The sequence below is a fragment of the Crinia signifera genome, chromosome 1, assembly GCF_055691185.1.
Source record: "Crinia signifera chromosome 1, ASM5569118v1, whole genome shotgun sequence".
NCBI lineage: Eukaryota > Metazoa > Chordata > Amphibia > Anura > Myobatrachidae > Crinia > Crinia signifera.
This window is the reverse complement of record NC_139217.1, coordinates 24,513,969-24,529,241: the sequence shown is the minus strand read 5'-3', so window position 1 is coordinate 24,529,241 and position 15,273 is coordinate 24,513,969.

The following is a 15,273-nucleotide window of genomic DNA, read 5'->3' as shown; positions in this document are numbered from 1 at the left end:
GCACACACAGCTATCAGCAGAGCCGCCGCTCACAGCCATCCCGCAGTACCGCATGAACACAGCGCGCTCCGGGCTTTGGAGAGCCGCTGTGCAACACCAGGTAGCAGGGGATCTCCCCCTGCAAACCATATGAATTTGTATATAATTAGGGCATTAATACCATTTAAATTTGGGATTTGTGACTAGCTGTTTTTTTTTAGAAATCCTGAATACAGGCGGCGGTACGCGTCCTCCGACCTTTTCATACCCCCACTATCCACGTCGGCGTGGAGTTGAGAATAGAATAGTGTGGCAAGCGCAACGAGCCACCGAGCCCGAAGCGTGGCGAGCGGACGCGGATACCTTCACAGGTAAACGCGTCCCTTCGCGGGCTTCACAGGTATCCGCGTCCCCTCGCAGGGCTCGCTGCGCTCGAACGCTTCGGGCTCGGTGGCTCACTGCGCTCGCCACACTATTCTATTCTCAACTCCACGCCGACGTGGATAGTGGGGGTATGAAAAGGTCGGAGGACGCGTACCGCCGCCCCTCGCGGGCTCTCTGCGCACGTCCACGCTTCGGGTTCACGTTGATCGTGGGGTGGCGTTAACAATTGTGGGGGCCATTTAAGACTTCAGGGGGACTATTAGGGCTCTGTGGCCCATTTAACATTGTTTCCTATGGAAAAATCGCGGGCATTGAGGCATTGAACAGTAAAATCGCGTCCAATCACACTTTTAACATTGATCCCTATGGGAAATCGCGGGTATCGCGTCGCACCGTTTTTTTTAGTGCATGCGATGGCCGCGATGCCTGCAATTTTTTACCCCCGATGACCGCGATGGACATCGTGGGCGCCGTGCTAGGTAAAGAGTACCATTTTTTTTTTAAAAAGCATAAAAACTGCTAAAATCACAGAATTTGGGTGGGTTTTTTTTTGCTCCTACGCTATTATTAAACTCAATAACATTAATTTACACTCATTTCCAGTCTATTCTGAACACCTTACACCTCACAATATTGTTTTTAGGGCAAAAGGTTGCACCAAGGTAGTTGGATAACTATCCTAAGCCACACAAGTGTGTGGCACAAACACGTGGCTCATGTAAGAGTGGCACTGCAGTGGCAGACAGGATGGCAGTTTAAAAAACTAGGCCCCAAAAAAACCCTATCTGGCTTGATTGTGTTTACCGTGTGCAGCCAAGGAGCGGTAGGTGTTTTGTGCAGCACAGAGTTTGTCTGCAAGTATGTAACTGTTTAGATCAGTTTAACATCCAACAAGACCCCTAACTGGCTTGATTGTGTGATTATGATTATTATTATTAATTAATGTAATCTGATGGTTTAATTTTGTGATTTTTATTAATTTAGGTGGCAGATGGAAGAGTTCCTCCATCTCTCTAGGACCCCTGGGTTGGAGATGTATCGCTTTTCAGCAACCGGTGGCTTACTAACTAACTGTACATGTACAGGTAAGCAGCCAACAAGACCCCTATCTGGGATGTGAGGGCTATCTGGCTGCAACATCTGTCACCCAATTGATCGCTAGGGTGGATTCAGCTACCTGGCTGGCTAGGCAGGTTTTCCCTTTCCTCCCTCACCGCTTCACATGCGTCAGGTGCAGCCCCGCTCCTCTGCCTATGTTGTAAATATAATATATTATATTATATAATATATTATAATATATTGTTGGTGCATTTAAATGAATACATTGGTGGCAGTGGGCATATAAAAATATAAACATTGGTGGCCAGCTGTGTGCGTCATTATCTGCTGGGGACGGTGTAGGGCACGGGGCGCCCCAGGCGGGGGGGAGGCGGTTGGTTGGTGCTTACCCGCTCCACTGAGGGGGGGGGGTTATGCGGCCAGCGCGGTGCCCCACGGGGGAATTATGCGGCCGAGTCGCTCCAGGGGCACATGGGGGGGGGGGGGGGGAGATGCGCACCCCGTCTAGTACATGCATGCCATTTAAATAAATACATACGTGGGCAGTTTTCATTTAAGTAAATATACATTTGTGGCAGTGGGCATATAAATATATAAACATTGGTGGGAAGTGTTGGCGCTAACGTATACATTGCTGGTCTGTGCCAGCAATGCATAAATTAGTGCCAGCACTGCCCACCAATGTTTATATATTTATATGCCCACTGCCACCAATGCACTGTATATATGGAACCCTTGGAATTCAAACCCAGCCCATTTATAATGAAAGATTTTCAGCAAAGTCTTTTGCCTCCTGAAAATCTCTTGCTCTTTAGGGAAAATAGCTCAGTGTGTACGCACTACTTTGGGGAAAGATATATCTATCAAAGATTTTGGCAAAGTCTTTTGAAATGAAAATCTTTAAGTGTGTATGGGCCTTTACTAAAAATTGCATTCCATTAAATGTCACCCATGAAGTCATTGTGAGTTTAGAACATACCCTTCCATGTCTCCAGATTATGGCCGGTGTTGCAATATATACATCTTTATATATATCTTCCAATTTCCCTACAGATTTTATTAATAACTGATCATTATTTCCTTTCCGAAAAATTACCCAATTTTTAATAGTAAAAGAAAATGGCAATTCTCCTTTTTCATTAAAACGTATTGTGTCACCATTATGATCCTTATAGATGGCATTTCTTAAGTATCTGTGAAGCTTTTGAGGAAAAAAAAGGAGAGAACTTATTCAAGATAGAAAAAAGATTTAAAAGTTTCTGGTTACTAAAGAAACGAAACGCGCTGACGACGTCACTTCCACCTCACGTCTGCACTCTCCGTGGATCCAGTCTTCCCACCATCTGCTGATCTGCCGTGTCTCTCGATATATGAGACGCCTCTGCCTCGCAGCAGCCATGTACTCCAACTTATGGGTAACAGTAACTGCTCGCCTGCCCACCCCCGCAGGCACACCCACCCTGGGCTAATTTCTACAATCTAGCGGTCTGAGAATTCTCCCGTCGGACTACAACTCTGCAGAGCCATTCATTGTGGGACATTTATTGCTACTTGAGCAAATCAAACTTCCATCATTACATGCCGTTTTGACTGTACCATTGCCTAACAAACTGCTTTATGCGTGTTCATCCTACACGCTAATTGGCTCTGTGTATGCTAACGGCTTTTTTCATCCTAGTAACCCGCTTGGCTCTGTAACTTGTTATTACTAACTCCTATCATTGACTGAAATTAATCCCCAACTAACCGCATTCTATTGATACACATAGAGTTTCTTGCAAATGTGCTGTTTCATAGTATTGCTGTTTTTATTTATTTTTCATTGTTTTTCATATGTTTTTTAATGTATTATTCCTAATATTTATATCACCCATGCCTGTTTGAACTGTTTTTTTCTTGACAGTTCATTACCATCTGGTTATTACCCTTCTTAAAGCTGCTGCACATTGACAGGTTACAGTGTTGTATTCTCAGTCAGGGTAATGATTCTGATTAACAGTTTAATGACACCTACAGTACAGTAATGCCAGTGCCCCCAGCCTATCAGCTGGCCTGCTAGCCTGGCATCAGGAAAGTGCCCCAGCCTATCAGCTGGCCTGCTAGCCTGGCATCAGGAGTATCTGACCTGTCCATAAAAAAATATAGAAAAACATTTTTAAAGGTAGCTCACAGGTGCTACCTATTAACTTACAGTAGCTGCAGTTGATTCCTGAGCTCAAATCAAAACCTGGACTGGATCCATGTCCTACTAACCTTGTCACACTCGTTCCCATTTATCTTTCACCACCTCATGAAGCTATGCATTCTCAGCCAAGCTATCTTCCTCACCCAACTCTATTTGTGCCATCCTCCTGGAATCACCCCCACCATCCTATTTCATCCTCTTCCTCCTTATCCCCTAGCTTAACCACAGGGTTGTGAGGAAGATCAGGACCCACAAATTTCCTGGAAAGGGCATCTGCATTTAAGGGATGCTCCCCAGAAACTTCCTTGTTTGTGTGCATCCATTTTAAGGTGTATGGTCTGTAATGAGCCAAATTTATAACCCCAGCAAATTATATTTTAGTGAATCTAGTGCACATTTACTCACCAAACACTCCTGTTCCACACCAGTGTATTTGCCTTCTCTGGTCAGCAATTTCCAGAGGTAGATGGGTTTCTCCTCCGCATCTACCTCTTGGGAAAGAACTGCCCCAACCCGATCCCAGATTCACCTGTCCAGGGGCAAACGCAGGATATTCAGAAGGGGGTTTCCAGAGGGGCGGAGCAAAGCACGGAGATGGACACTTAGGTGACCCAGTATATGCTTTGATGTCCCGCGGGTGGTAGGGGGTATTATATCAACCGCTCAGCATGTAGGGCCTGGATCAGTAATTTCCACTAATTACCCCTTTACTGCACAGATGGTGGGAGATGAGGTGGGAGAAGGGGGCATTGGGCTGAATGAAGGGGCCCTGATACATACCTTCCAGGGAGGTAGAGGATGTTTAATACGCAGAGAAGGGGTGTATAGTGGAGTGGGTTTATTATTCCTAATTTTGTGGTGGGAGGACAGCTTGCTTCAGAGCCCGCCCTAGCCTAAATGATGCCCTAGGCAAGATTTTGTCTGGTGCCCCATAGCACCGCCACTAGTTCCGCCTCTGACCCTGCTCCCCTTTCCCAGCACCAACCCACATCATAGCAGTCATCATTTTGGTGCTCCTACCAGCAATATTTTAAATAGAAACAGGGCACACATTCGGTGCGCAGCCCAAACAGGGGTGTGTTTGTGCTGGGAAGGGGCATGGCCACATAATAGTACCCCCAATTCAAATTATGCCACACAGTAGTGCAACTTTATTCACATTATATCATGCGATGGTGTCCCTTATTCACGTTACATCACACAGTAGTACCACTTTACCTTATGTACATTACTCCTCACATTATTCACATTATACCCTTCGAAAAAAATCCTGAGAAAATATTGTATTTTAAGCACTTCCATGGCCACACTGCAACCCAGCACAAAGCAGTGTGTGCTGGGCAGAGAAGAGCTGCAGCTGCTGCTGTCACTTAAGGGGAGGGGGCTCGGGGCCCACATCAGACTTTGGCCTGGGTATTTTGTACCCCCTACCCCTTTCTCTCGGCACCCCTGATAATACCACACAGTAATGCCCCTTACACATGACACACATTATTAATGTCCTTATAACCATAATGCCCCTTACACATTATGCCAACCTTTATTAATGCCCTTCATACACATAATGACACACATAATGCCCCTTACACATATGTTGCACATTATTAATGTCCTTATACACATGACACACATAATGCCCATTACACATATGTTGCACATTATTAATGCCCTTATACACATGACACACATAATGCATGTTACACATATGTTGCACATTATTAATGCATTTATTCATGACAAACATAATGCCCCTTACACATATGCCGAACACTATTGCACAACCAACCCACCCACAGACAGCACTCGCACAGCCTCTAACACTGTGACCTCTGCCTCTGCTTGGATACAGATGTTTCCTCATACATCTTGACTCAATAGGCCATGCAGCTCCTGGCCAGTTCTGCTAACGTTGGGTGGCTTTTTTGCTGAAAATTCATCTTATTTGTTTTTTTGCTGCAAATTCATCTTATTTGCATTGTTATGACCAGCACACACAAGGAGCTTCCAATGATTAAAATGATATGCAGCATGCCTATATTCTGTGTGCGACTGTGGCTGTACCTGCATACGGAATGCTATTTTACAGTGATTTCCATGAATACACTATTTCATATGCAGATACAGTCTCACTCACACACATAATATAGGCATGCTGCAAATCATTTTATTCAGCAGAAGCTGCTGGTGCCCCTAGGTATTCCAAATGCCCTAGGCAATTGCCTAGTTTGCCTATGCCTAAGGCCAGCTTTGACTTGCTTGACTGCAGATATCTCCAGTTTCCGGAAATAGATTTCTTAGATTTTAATGGAATTAAAAACTAGAGAATCCCACCTACCAAATGTTATTGGGGACTAGGGGATCAGAATTCAGGAGGCAGAGCAATCCGCCAACGAGTATATAAAACTACATACCAGGTTTGTGGAGCTGGAGCAGTAACCAGCTGGTGGAAGGCTGATATCAGTAGAACAGTAGCTGGAACAGTAGAGACAAGCTTAGACTCCTGGGGGGGGGGGTTTCTGGGTACTCGGAACCCCCCCCCCCCCCTCCCCCCTGCGTGCGCTACTGCTGTCTGCAATATGAATGACTTTTTGAAATCAGGAGCCTGTAAAACAGGGTCTGCAAACAAGGCATGCCATACATCCTGCCATGCAGCCCCCACTGGCCTAGACCATATTATTTTGTCTGATGATTGTTTATTCAGAAACTCTGTTAAAGTTCCCTCTCTATTGTCAAAATCACTAATGAATCTGTGATAATAGTACCAGAACTAGACCCAGAAATGTCCTGAGTTTAAGCCTACACTTGGGTTTAGGCAGGGCCGGATTTGTCACTAGGCCCGTGAGGCACGGGCCTAGGGGCGGCACCTGTCATGGGCGGCAGCCGCCAGGCACCTGCTGCCAATCAGCTGGCGAGTGCAGTAGCCAAGGTAACGGCGGGCGACCCCCTCACAGCCTGCTCGAGTACCTCTGTCTGCAGCGTTGCCTCCAGGATGCTCCCTCACATCAGTCTCCGACCCACGCCGGAAGGAAGGGGCAGCGTCACTTCTTAGTTTTGATTGGCAGCTGCCAGCCACCTCAGTCCGGCACCGAGGGAGATGCGGTGCTCAGCGCGGCTTCCAGTTCCTAGCTAGCTCCGTTACCTTTACGGAGCTGGCGTTCAATTACCCACTGTGCCTGTGCGCTCAGCGCTGTTGCACATGTTTTACTGTAGGCAGCCTGAAGCTACAGCACTCCCTCCATCCCTCTCTCCCTCCGAGCACAGTGCATACAGGCAGTACTGCCTGCACACACACTTGCACCTGAAACTTCGGAGTCTGTCCACACAAAAACAACTACTGTGATACCTACTAGTGTTTTATGTTCCTTACAAGAGGCAAGGAACTTTCCTCCCTGCAGTGCTCACAGATTACGAGCTCTCCCTCCTCTCATCACGCTGCTGCACGGAGAGGAATGTGTCGGGAGCAGATTGTTTAACTGTTTGAATCCCTTCTATTAAACAAACTGTAAGTGCTAATGGATTTTCATGTTAAAAGTGTGTGTCTCCTATTGTTCCAGAGCTATCTATTGTGTTTGCATACTGCCCAACATTTGCCCAGAGCCAGGAGGGACAGTTTGCGTGCCGCAGGCATGTGCCGATTTTTTTTTTCTTTTTTTTAGTTGGGGGGGTTGCGAACATGTATATATGGGGTGGGGGCGGCCAAATATTTTGTGCCTAGGGGCGGCCTGACCCCTAAATTCGGCCCTGGGTTTAGGCATGTCCAATGTTGCACTAACTTGCCCTCTGCTGCAATACAGGGCTGCCATCAGAAATTATGGGGCCTGGGACTGTCAAAAAAGGCAGCCCCTCCTGTAGATATATGTATGTATGTATGTATGTATGTATGTATGTATGTATGTATGTATGTATGTATGTATGTATGTGGTGTGTGTGTGTGTATGTGTGTGTGAGAGAGAGAGAAGGGAACAGGTGGAAATGGAAGAGGGAGGATGAGAGAGAATGAATAGGGGAAATTGGTAAGTGTGTGACAAAGAGTGAGAAACAGAAGAGAGAGAGAGGGAAATTAGATATTGGGAGAGAGAGAGAGGAGCAGCAAAAAGATCAGCCTGAACAAGAAAACATAATACAAGTACTCACTGTGGTGGGGGCTGACGGAGATCCTTGCTGCAGTGTTTTTTTTTGGATCCCTGTGACTTGCTGGGTCCTCCTCCTCCCCTCATCTGCACGGGCAGTGCACCATCTTCATGCACCACCGTATGCCGTCTGCTCTGGTCCCGGACAGCAGGGGCTGCTGGGACATGTAGTTTTGTTTTAAGTGCTTGGCTGCCAGACACCTAAAAAAACCTACATGTCCCAGCAGCCCCTGCTGTCCAAGACCAGAGCAGAGTCTGGCTGCAGCAGAGTTGATGGACGCACCACAGGGACAGAAATCAGGGACAGAGATAGATAGCTGGTAAGGACTATGAGCCATACCTCACAACTTTTAGGGAGACGGAGGAGGGACAGAGAGCTGCGCGCCGCAGGCACGGGGAAAAATTTGGGACCTGGCCTAATTTCGGGGGCGTGGTCTATACTTGCAGCTCTCTCGCAAGGCCACACCCCCATTTTTACACTAGGGGGCATGACCCAGAGGCTCTGTGAGCCTCTAGCCATGCCCCCAGACCCTTGGCTGCGGAAATAGATACTGTGCGCATGCGTACAGCGTTTAATCACCACTGCTCAGGAGCCGACAGGGGGTACTCCCAACAGCCCCCCCTCGCCGCGGGACACTGACGGCCGCAGGAGGGATGCAGGATTGTCCCCGAAAACCGGGACATTCCTGCGGTTTTCGGGACTGTTGGGAGGTATGTTGGAGCTATTTAGGGTAACCACCTGTCCAGGATTACTCCGGACAGTCCGGTAATTAAACCGGGTGTCCGGAGTCCGGACGGGTGGCGTTCCCGGACTATACTTTGTCCGGGAACAAAGCAGGGAGGGAGGGTCGGGCAGCCTCGCTGACGCCGTCAGGGCACAAGGTCTGGCAGGCATCGATAATAGCCGCTGCCGGTGACCCGGCAACTAGCATCACAGAGCACTGCAAGAGTCGGACTGACTTTTAAATCTCGCGCCGGCTCTCTCAGCCAATCGGGAGCGGCGGCTCCTGATTGGCTGCTGGTGCCGGACCGCATGAGCTGGCGCGAGATTTCAAATAGCGCAGACCTGCAGTGACAGCTATAGGAATCTCCAGGAAACTGACGTTATGTGCAGCCAGAGCCACCCTGCCCTTCCGCGTGTCTCCTCCCTTAACCTCACTGCAACACAACTACATGGGAGACATTGAGAGGCTGCACATCCAGGGGGCTGCTGCTGGGGCCATAGATGAATACCTGGAGTACAGGAGGTCAGTCGTACTGCTGCATATCAGGGTTCATTATACCCAATTCTGCTCAGCACTGTCCCATACAGTGGGACCTGTACTTCATCTGTTGCTAGGATACTTTGTGGGGACACCGTCAGTGTGGCCAGTGTATAGAATGGCGTCCGGAGTCCGGACGGGTGGCTGCTCTGGACTATACAATGTCCGGGAATTCACCTGCTGTGCGCTGGGAGGAGGAGGGACAGTGTGTCATGTCCCCCCCTCCGGCTCCTCCTGTGGCGCTTGCTGTGTGACGTTGTTTGCACCACAGTGTGTGAGCCTGACGGTCAGACGGACCAACTTGTTGTGGTGCAGCGCAGTATTACTAGTACTAGTACAGTAGGCTGCGCAGCCCAGCCGGCCGCCCTGTTTCCGGCCTGCACCCGCAGTCCTGGACTGGTCTGGACTGCAGCCGTGCAGGTCATGACGAGCTCAGGCTTCCTCAGACCACCGATTCATTCACTACGAATGCTCTACGAGCATGTAATCCCTCATGGCATCGAGCATAAAGGCCCTGGCTATTAACATGTAGGTAAGCGGTACTTATATGGCATAACATGTAGTAGCCATTACGGTGTGTGGTATACACACATCATATGTAAACAACATAATGGTGTGTTGCATAATGTGTAATGGGCATTACGGTGTGAGACATAATGTGTAATGGGCATCATAGTGTGTGGCACAATGTGTAATGGGCATCACGGTATGTAATGTAATGGGCATCACATTGTGTGATGTAACACATAATGGGCATCACAGTGTGAGATGTAACATGCAATCGGCATTTCGGTGTGTGACGTAAAGTGTAATGGGCATCAAGTTGTGTGACGTAACATATAATGGGCATCACAGTGTGAGATGTAACATGTAATGGGCATCACGGTGTATGAGATAACGTGTTATGGGTATCACGGTGTATGAGATAATGTGTAATGGGCATCACGGTGTATGCGATTGTGTAATGGGCAACACGGTGTACAACATAATGTGTAATGGGCATCATGATGTGTGATGTAATAGGCTTTACATTTGAATTTTTTTGACTATCCCTGTATTTGTTTATTTAATCTTGCTCCTACATTCCATCCTGGCTCCTAGATCTAAAAAAAAAAACATTTGTCAAGCCCTGCCTGGCATAACGTGTAATGGGCATCACGGTGTGTAGTGTAACATGTAAGGGGCATCACGGTGTGTGGCATAATGAGTAATGGGCATCAAGGTGTGTGGGATAATGTGTAATGGGCATCACGGTGTGTGGCTTAACATGTAAGGGGCATTATTGTTGCCTTGCCATATCGGGTTTAACCCCTTCCCGACATTTGACGTATATATACGTCATGGCCGGGATGTACTTCCCGACACATGACGTATATATACGTCATGACTTTAAACTGTCCCCGCGTCTATAGACGCGGTGACAGTTTAAACATGTCTGCTGTCCCTGACAGCAGACATGTCCCTGCATGCCCAGGGGGGGTGGCGATGCCTCCCCCCCCGTCGGCGATCGCTGTGATTGGCTGTTCAATGTGAACAGCCAGTCGCAGCGTTTTCCTGTGTTACCGGCGAATCAGACGCTCGGTAACACAGGTGTCAATCACCGCCGGGTGTGAGGGGGCATGAGGGGGTCACCGGTGATGACCATACCTCATCCCACCTCACCCCACCTGCCCCCAAGGCTGTGATTGGTCCGTCGGACCGACGGACCAATCACAGCCAAGGCGCGTCATTTAAACTAACGGTGACTGCGCTGCAGACGCCATTCCGGTCTGGAATTGCGTGCAGAGCGGTCACCGGCCACTCTGTCGTGCTATACATACCTGAACCTTGCCTGATACTTACCTGATCACCGCTGATCACCGCTGGTAGCGTGCTGCCATCAGCTGGATGCTTCCTGGATCTTGTGACTTCCTGTGTGCTGCTGCTGCAGTGTCATAGAGTCACAGATCGTGAGAGATAGTGACAGATAGTGACAGAGAGTGACAGAGAGTGACAGAGAGTGACAGAGAGTGATAGAGAGTGATAGAGAGTGCTATATTTTGTGTCTGCTGCACCCCTTTTGTGCTGATCAGTATATCTGTGCTGATCAGCAACTTTTTTTTTTTTTTTTTTATATATATATATATATACCTGTCAGTTGCACCAAAGGTTGTGCTGCCTGTGCAACTGACTGCTGCCCCCCCTGCTGCCCCCCCTTTTGTGCTGATCAGTTTAAATTAATTAACTGATCAGCAACTTTTTGGGGGTCCAGGTTTTTTTTTTTATATTATACCCTGTCAGGTTGCACCCACAGTTGTCTGCCTGCTGCCCCTCACTGCTAATCAGTGTTGCATCACTGCATCACTGATCTGCATTTTTTTTTGGGGGGGGGATTGCAGTGGGGTTTTGTTTTTACACCCACGTTGCTTTTGTGGGTGCTTTTGTGGGTGTCCTGTGGCCGCTGATCAGTGACGTACATCACTGAACAGCATTTTTGGCACAGGGTTGATATCATTTTTTTTTCTGCAGTTTTTTTAAATTGTTTTTTTTTTGGAGAGTGCTGTGGTTTATTACACCCACGTTGCTTTTGTGGGTGTCCTGTGGCCGCTGATCAGTGACGTACATCACTGAACAGCATTTTTGGCACAGGGTTGATATAATTTTTTTTCTGCAGGTTTTTTTTGGAGAGTGCTGTGGTTTATTTTTTTTTTAAATTGTTTTTACACCCACGTTGCTTTTGTGGGTGTCCTGTTACCTTTGAGCGCTGTTCAGTGACGGACGTTACTGACCAACATCTGTGCTCAATTTTTGGCGCAGGACCTTTTTTTTTTTTTTTCACCCCTTCAATTTTTTTTTTTTTTTATTGGGATCAAATTCCTGTATAAAGTATTTTTTTTTCTGCACTACATACACACTACACACTACATACCCCCCGTGTTGAAATAAAGTTTGTACCCCCCCTACACTATACACGTGTTGAAACATTACACTTACAGAAACACAAAAATAAAAATGTCATCCCAAATGTCATCCCAAATGTCATCCCAGTCATCCAGAAGAATGTATTCAGCGGAGGAGGCATATGCCATGCTTGCCTCTGACTCTGACACAGCCAGTGATGCAAGCGGGGAATTTGAAGGATTCGTCTTAAGCTCCTCTTCCTCCTCTAGTGATGAGGGACCCCCTCAAAGACGCCCCCGTAGAGCAGCTGAGACCCCCCCCCCAAATGATTGATCCCGTATGGACCCCACCACCAGACAATTTTGAGCCCCAGGTTCCTGAGTTTTTGGCCATCCCAGGAATCCAATTTGATTCAACAGGTCTCAGAGAAATTGACTTTTTCAAATTATTTTTCTCTGATGATTTTATAAATTTAATGGTGGACCAAAGTAATTTATATGCCCAGCAGTTTATTGCTCAAAACCCCACGTCATCATTTGCTAGGTGGACCCCTGTAGATGCAGTAGAGATGATGACGTTTTGGGGTCTGGTGTTACATATGGGCATAGTAAAAAAGCCAGAAATTAGGCAATATTGGAGTACAGATGTTCTGTACAGCACCCCATTTTACCGTATGGCCATGACTCGGACTCGTTTTGAGACAATCCTTAAATTTTTACATTACACCGATAATGCACAGTGCCCACCCAGAGATGATCCCACCTTTGACCGGCTATTCAAAGTCAGGCCGGTCATTGATCATTTCAGTGCCAAATTTGCAGAGATGTACATCCCTGAAAAATTTATTTGTATCGACGAGTCCCTTATACATTTTAAAGGAAGGGTTAAATTCCGCCAGTACCTTCCCAGTAAGAGGGCAAGGTATGGCATAAAAATGTATAAACTGTGTGAAAGCACCTCAGGGTACACCCACAGGTTTAGGGTATATGAAGGGAAGGATTCAAGAATTGAACCGCCAGAATGCCCCCCCTCCCTCGTAGGTGTTAGTGGAAAAATTGTCTGGGATTTAGTGCACCCCTTCCTGGATAAAGGTTACCTCTATGTGGATAACTTTTACACTAGCATCCCCCTGTTTAAGGCCCTTGGTTCAAGAGGTACAGCAGCTTGCGGTACTGTGCGCAAGAACCAAAGAGGCCTCCCAAAAATGCACATTGCCCAAGTACTGAGAAGGGGTGAAAGCAGGGCACAATCCACCGAAAATATGTTGTTGGTCAAATATAAGGACAAGAGGGATGTCCTTATACTGACAACAATTCATGGAGACAGTACCACTCCATCCCTGTACGAGGTACCAGTACCCACACCTCAAAACCTAATTGTATCCTAGATTACAATAAGTACATGGGCGGAGTGGATCTTTCAGATCAGGTACTGAAGCCGTACAGTCCCCTGCGGAAAACAAAAATCTGGTACAAGAAGCTGGCCGTGTATATCATCCAGATGGCACTGTATAACGCTTACGTGCTATTCCGTTCTACCAGCCAGAGGGGGACATTTATGCACTTTCAAGAGGAAGTCATAAAGGGCCTAATATTTGGGAACCAGCAGGCAGAGGGCCCCAGTACTTCTAGTACTGGCCCCCGTATTGTACCAGGGCAGCATTTTCCTAACGAAATCCCCTCCACTGCAAGAAAGGGCAGGACACAAAAAAGGTGCAAAGTTTGCTATAAAAAGGGAATAAGAAAGGATACTATTTTCCACTGTGGAACTTGCCCCGACAAACCCGGCCTATGTATAAAGGAGTGTTTTAAAATATACCACACATCTATGGATTATTAGGTTCATCATTTCACCGTGCTTCGGGGGTCTTGCTAATGCCACATAGCACCCACCATTCATTCCACCAGAATCTGAGCTGCAAAATCCAAAAATCACTCCTTCCCTTCTGAGTCCTGCCATGCACCCAACTGGTATTTTTTGGTCACATATGAGGCATTGCCGTACTTGGGAGAAATTGGGGCACAGATTTTGGGGTGCTTTGTCTCCTTCATTTCTTGTGAAAATGAAAAATTTTGAGCCAGAACTGCATTTTTGTGTAAAAAATGTAATTTTTCATTTGCACAGCCCAGTTGTATCAAAATTGGTGAAACCCCTGGGGGTTTGAAATGTACACTATACCCCTAGATGAATTCCCTGAGGGGTGTAGTTTGCAAAATGGGGTCACTTGTGGGGGGGTTCCACTGTATTGGTGCTTTGGGGGTCTTGCTAATGCGACATAGCACCCACCAACATTCCACCAGAATCTGTGCTGCAAAATCCAAATATCACTCCTTCCCTTCTGAGTCCTGCCATTTTTTGGTCACACATGAGGCATTGCCGTACTCGGGAGAAATTGGGGCACAGATTTTGGGGTGCTTTGTCTCCTTCATTCCTTGTGAAAATGAAAAATTTTGAGCCAGAACTGCATTTTTGTGTAAAAAAAATAATTTTTCATTTTCACTGCCCAGTTGTACCACAATTGGTGAAACCCCTGGGGGTTTGAAATGTACACTATACCCCTAGATGAATTCCCTGAGGGGTGTAGTTTGCAAAATGGGGTCACTTGTGGGGGGGTTCCACTGTATTGGTGCTTCGGGGGTCTTGCTAATGCGACATAGCACCCACCAACATTCCACCAGAATCTGAGCTGCAAAATCCAAAAATCACTCCTTCCCTTCTGAGTCCTGCCATGCACCCAAATGGTATTTTTTGGTCACATGTGAGGCATTGCTGTACTCGGGAGAAATTGGGGCACAGATTTAGGGGTGCTTTGTCTCCTTCATTCCTTGTGAAAATGAAAAATTTTGAGCCAGAACTGCATTTTTGTGTAAAAAATGTAATTTTTCATTTGCACAGCCCAGTTGTATCAAAATTGGTGAAACCCCTGGGGGTTTGAAATGTACACTATACCCCTAGATGAATTCCCTGAGGGGTGTAGTTTGCAAAATGGGGTCACTTGTGGGGGGGTTCCACTGTATTGGTGCTTCGGGGGTCTTGCTAATGCGACATAGCACCCACCAACATTCCACCAGAATCTGAGCTGCAAAATCCAAAAATCACTCCTCCCCTTCTGAGTCCTGCCATGCACCCAAATGGTATTTTTTGGTCACATGTGAGGCATTGCCGTACTTGGGAGAAATTGGGGCACAGATTTTGGGGTGCTTTGTCTCCTTCATTCCTTGTGAAAATGAAAAATTTTGAGCCAGAACTGCATTTTTGTGTAAAAAATGTAATTTTTCATTTGCACAGCCCAGTTGTATCAAAATTGGTGAAACCCCTGGGGGTTTGAAATGTACACTATACCCCTAGATGAATTCCCTGAGGGGTGTAGTTTGCAAAATGGGGTCACTTGTGG